Source organism: Tachysurus fulvidraco, chromosome 1 (genome assembly GCF_022655615.1).
Source record: "Tachysurus fulvidraco isolate hzauxx_2018 chromosome 1, HZAU_PFXX_2.0, whole genome shotgun sequence".
Lineage (NCBI taxonomy): Eukaryota > Metazoa > Chordata > Actinopteri > Siluriformes > Bagridae > Tachysurus > Tachysurus fulvidraco.
Window position 1 is genome coordinate 5,277,097 of NC_062518.1, and position 5,560 is coordinate 5,282,656.

The window sequence follows — 5,560 nt, forward strand, 5'->3', positions numbered from 1 at the left end:
GAAGTACTGACAATATGATTCAAAATTTAAATTCAATTCAAAATTTAATTGAATTGAAACACGTCCCTCTGAATAAGTTGTTGCTATAGAAACAATTACATATTAGAAGACGTGTTTCAATTCAATTAAATTCAAGTTTATTTGTAAAAGCACTTTTTGCAATTGACATTGTCTTAAATTGGCTTTACAGAACATAAACATAGAACAAAAGGTTAATACAAAGAATAATATAAAGAGTAATACAATACAAAAGTCAAGATTAATAATTGACATATTTAATTGTGTATGTATTTATCCCCGAGGAGCAAGTCTGAGGTGACTCAGACAGCAGTGGCAAGGAAAACTCCCTTGAATGGAAGGAAGAAACCTTAAAAGGGACCAGACTCAAAGGGGAACCCATCCTCATATGGGTGACAGTGGACGGTGTGATTATAAATATACAGTCTGAAAAATGTTGTATTGATGTAAAAGACCACATGGAGTTCACATCTCCTCTTTAGTATCGCAGAGTCCAACTGGAGCTGGTAGATCTCTAGATGCCACAGAATGGGTATAAGCAGTGGAGAGGGATTAACGTAGCTGCTGTTCATAATATTTGCAAGTCTGATGTAACAGTGTACAATATTATGGGATGTATTATGGCTACGCCTGACTAAAGAGATAAGTTTTTAATCTACATTGAAACTCGGAAAGTGTGTCTGAGTCCCAAACACTATCAGGAAGACTATTCCAAAGTTTGGGAGCTAAATACGAAAACGCTCTACCGCCTTTAGTAGACTTAGATATTCTGGGAACTACCAGGAGTCCTGAGGTTTTTGTTTTTCTTAGATAGCGTGAAGGATTGTAACGTGTTAGGAGACTAGTTAGATACATGGGAGCTAACCCTTAAGAACCTTGCATGTAAGTAGCAGCAGTATGTAATCAATTCTAAACTTAACAGGTAGCTAGTGTAGAGATGATAAAATTGGGGTTATATGGTCATACTTTCTTGTCGTAGTGAGAACTCTGGCAGCTGCATTTTGGACTAACTGTAGCCTAGTTATTAAAGATGTGATTTTAAAAGACAGGTTGCTGTTGCAGTACATCCCTCTGAATGGAAGTTGAATAGTGAGAGCTTCTGTGTACTGGCTTTTGGACCGATAAGTAGTATTTCTGTATGTGTTTCTGGACTCATGACCAAAGTGTGTAGTAAAAATGTTTCTGTATAATGTTTATTTACCTTTTTTTCTCCAATGTCAGCGTCAGCGTCAGTCTCTGTTCCACTCAATGGTAAAGCTGTAACATGGAAAAATTCTCATGATGGAGGTAAAACAAGACAAACCACATTTTTAGATAGAGATGTGGGAAACATTATTTTCTATTATAATAGATAACAGCTAAAAATATTAACAATTGAAGCATGATGCTCATTTATCTTTTCAATCATTGCCTTTAATCCAGGATTTTCAGGTTGTAACATTCAGCATCACACCACCGTTGATGTTGTCTAATTCTCCTATAAAAGCACATCCTGAAGTGTTTAATTCCTTCGATTATATTATGTCTTGTAATTAAACAGCACATCAGACTGCAGGACTTCTCATCTATTCTCAGTACTAATCAGTACTGTCTGCATTTGCTTGTTAAACAACAAATGACCTTCTTGATGTAAGTCTGGATAATTTATTTTTTCCTTTAAAAAGGTCTCCTGTTTGATGAATCATGCTGCGTTGAATTTGAAACACATCCTCAGACTCCAACTCTTCCTCTGGACATCGGCTCTTCTAAAGCTTAGGTAGTACCACATTGCATCGTTACAAACATCAGGATTGTGCTCTCGCAACCCCAGAGCAAAAGCTCTCTTTCAAACACACACACACACACACACACACACACACACACACACACACACACACACACACACACACACACACACACACACACACGCATATACAAACAAAATAAAAAGAGCTCTGACCACAGGCTTTCCAGCTTGTTCCCAACGCTATTTCACAACTAGACCAAGTCTCACATGTTTCTCATCTCCGCATGAGCTCGGCTGTAGAGCAAAGCCATGCCTTTCAGCCACTTATTCATTCAAGTACATGGGGCATGTGGTTCCAGACCTTTTGAATTAAATCATCTATTGTATTTTCTCTGTTCTTATAATTTCATCTGGTGATTTGTTCTGTGCAATTATTTCAGGAAGAAGTCTATTCAAGCACCTTTCCATTTTTTTAACCGTTTCAAGACCAGTCCTTAACTACTCTTCTGCAAGCACGGATGTGTTGGTGGAAACCACAGCAGTATCTCTAATATTACTGTACTGTATGTTCAAGGAAACCCAGAACTCTGTCTGCATTTGTGTCTACACTTTGAATGCAAGTATTTGAAAATTCAATCAAAGCCAGCTAAATAGTGGACACATTTTTGTACTTAGTGATCACAACTAGCTCTACATAAAGGCAGCACCACTAGGTGGCACAGTGTTTTGCGTACAGCACACGGATGCATGTCATGGATAGCTTGGACTGTTCCCTGTCTGAACACCAGGGGGACGTTATGGCAGGCTTTGTTTTGTCTTGTGCAATGTGCTTTAGTTTTTGTTTTGTGTATCTGTGTTAGCCAAGCCCCTTGGTAATCAGTTCCCGACTATATACACCTATTCCTTGTGTTTCGATGATTGCCCTCCCTGTTAATACCAGTAGTCTTGTGTCTGTTTTTTGCTAAGTCCTTGTGTGTTTGTGTTTTTGGTTTGTTGTCATACCTCCTGGCTTCTGTTGTGTTTGTTGTTTTCCCTAATATACCCCTTTATAGGATAATCTAAGCATTTTCTTCTGGATTTTTCCTCAAAGACAGCCCTGTTCCCTGACATGCTGCTACATTATGGATGGAAGCATCAGTGGTGGTTTTAAGAGCACAAAGTCTAGCACCAGTCCAAAATCATGTTCATGTTGAGAAAGAAATTGATTTCTTAATTATATGAATGTTTTCTTGAAGCTTTTTACACATTGTGCTGGTGTAGTCTCATAAAGATTGCACAATACAAATGAATCTTTAATAAAAACAGCTCTTTGTATTTCAATGATCTTAAGGCCTCCATTTATTATTAAGAAAAGTTTAATCTTTTTCAGGATTGTTGTGAATTCAGAGTGTGTCCCAAGAACGCTAGGCATTAGGTAGAGGTACTAGGCATTAGGTAGAGGTACGTGGATGGGATGCAAGTATCATATCATCATACATACACACATTCAGATTTAACAGCAAAATCCATCAAGTATTTGTGATGTAGGTTTTTATATCCTAGTTCTATACTCAAGTTCATATTCTAGAGGCCAAAAAATGGAGTTTGCTTCTGTTTTTGGGGATCCCATATTCAGTATCAAATGTCTTTGTCATGTCTCACTCCACAGTGGTGGTTAATTTGAAGCTCATATTAAAGTAGACACTCAAAGCTTTAAGAAATTGTAGCGTTTCCTGATATCTGAATAAGTAAATCCTGATATCAAACCCATTTCTGCTATCTGAGATGCCCCAAGCTATTGTTCATAAGCAGCTCAAATTTGAAGGTGTTTATCTTTAACCACTAAAATTCTGTGTAAGTTTATCAACCGAAGAAAAAACACACATCTTACTCACACTGAAAGCCAACATCCAACAGTCCTGACTCATTTTAGATCAGACTTGCGGTGATAAAATAATTCATTTGTTTATACTGATTAAAAATGTCACATAATTACATTTCCACAAAACAGTGGATGGGTAAAAAACAAACCACTATTTTAGTTTTTAGAAGTTGCCTTAGTGATCTAACCAAAATCTAGCTCAGAAATGTGTAAAAAAAAAAAAAAAAAAAAAAAAAAGTCCTTTTAAAATGTGGAGATTAGAGCATTGCAAGTGAGGGATGTAATTTGAGGTTTTTAAACTTCCCAGTTCCCATTATCAGCACAAGCTCAATCATACTCTCATTTGTCTCCTTTTTCTTCTCTTCTACAGTATACACAAATACACCTACACACTCCTACACACATACAAGTGTAAAGAGAAATACCCAGCTCTATTTATTACACTTGACACACAAGGCTTGTGCTAATCTCTACATAGTAGAGTCTAAAACACTTCAGTAGAGTCTAAAACACTTCATCAAATCTTGAAGCTTATTAGTCAAAAGTTTTCCACAGTTACAAAGCGCTGTGCTCACTACATGATGAGGTTTGGTCCAAAAAGATTTCTAAAGTTAAGATCAACATAACTGATAGAGAATAAAGGGGGGATTAGTACAGTAGTGTGCTTAATAAAGACAGCTGTATAAATTGTATTGCTTTACATCAATGCTAGTGCCAAGAGAATAGAAATAATAAAATAGGAGGTACAATCTTTAAGTGGTCTCGTGGTGGTTGTGGTAACATTTCAAAATAGTACACAAAATCTTTAAAATAGATATCATAATAATGATGTTTCCCTTTATCCAGGGCTCTGGTGTTCTATTTTGCGAATGGAAATCTGACATAGCGATCATTTTCAATCAATATAAAAAAATTCTGGCCAGTCGCATGATTGATATTAAAATGAGTCAGGACCGTTGGCTTTCAGTGTAAGACGTGTTTTTCTCTGATGTGTTGGGATAACCTTAAACAGAATTTAAGTGATTGAACATAATCTTCCATTTCTATTTATTTATTTATTTATTTATTTATTTATTTATTTATTTATTTATTTATTTTACAAAAAGTTTGCATGTAGCCACCAAGAGGGGGCAGAGCTGATGCAAAAAAAAAAAAAAAAAAGATCTGATCTCAGATTAAACACTTCCGTTGTGCCAACTTTGACCATACCCTCAAATTTGCTTGACTGTGCTCCAAATATTAGCAGAGTTATCTGTACCGAAGAGTTTCCCCAGTTTTAAGATCGCAATCTTTAACAGGATTTTAATAGCGTGTTATATTTCTCATCGTAAAATTGTCAGTGGTAATTTATGGAGGTGCAAATCCACTGCCACTGTAGTTTATTATCCAAATACTTACAGTAGTCGTCATAGCCCCATAACCCTGACCCAATGGAATGTTATCATTGCTTGCCATAAAGATCATCCATAGGGTGATAGTAAAGATGTCCTTCACAAGGTTAGAAGAGAGGACTTCTCTACAGTGTTGGGGAATCCAGGAGACAGATTTGGTGTGTAGGAAATAGTGAGATTGCAAAGTGGAAAATGAAAACATTCTCAAATCTTAATTTAGAATCATTTCTTTGTTTGTTTGTTTGTTTTTCATTTTTAAAATGTTACGCAGCTGGTATTTTAATCCCATTTTAGACTTTCCATTATATGTCCATTATCATTCTACATCAAACTCAAAATCTCATTAAAGAAATAAGAGAACACAGGCAACATAACCAAGTTTCCAATCTTTTACCATGAACATTTGCTTTCCCATATACTGTAAGCTATAAATTTATGGCACACCGCTTTACACAAATCAAAAGGCTTTCGTTTACAGCAGGACTGTAAATCGCTGAACATTTAAAAAAAAAAATCATGGAGCTTTTATAAGCATGTCTAACCTCTCTATGGAGGGAGGATCAG

At 36.1% G+C, this 5,560-nt stretch overlaps 1 long non-coding RNA gene across 2 annotated transcripts; it reads left to right on the forward strand.

Moving 5' to 3' along the window:
- The first annotated feature begins 933 nt into the window (after positions 1-933).
- On the forward strand, positions 934-3,064 carry LOC113636820. 2 transcript variants are annotated; one of them, XR_007144441.1, is made up of 3 exons: positions 934-1,305; positions 1,683-1,774; positions 2,185-3,064. It is a non-coding gene; the product is annotated as an uncharacterized LOC113636820 (long non-coding RNA). The 2 variants fall into 2 exon arrangements; XR_007144440.1 differs by lacking the exon at positions 934-1,305 and having other exon boundaries at positions 1,327-1,774.
- Positions 3,065-5,560: the final 2,496 nt, after the last annotated feature.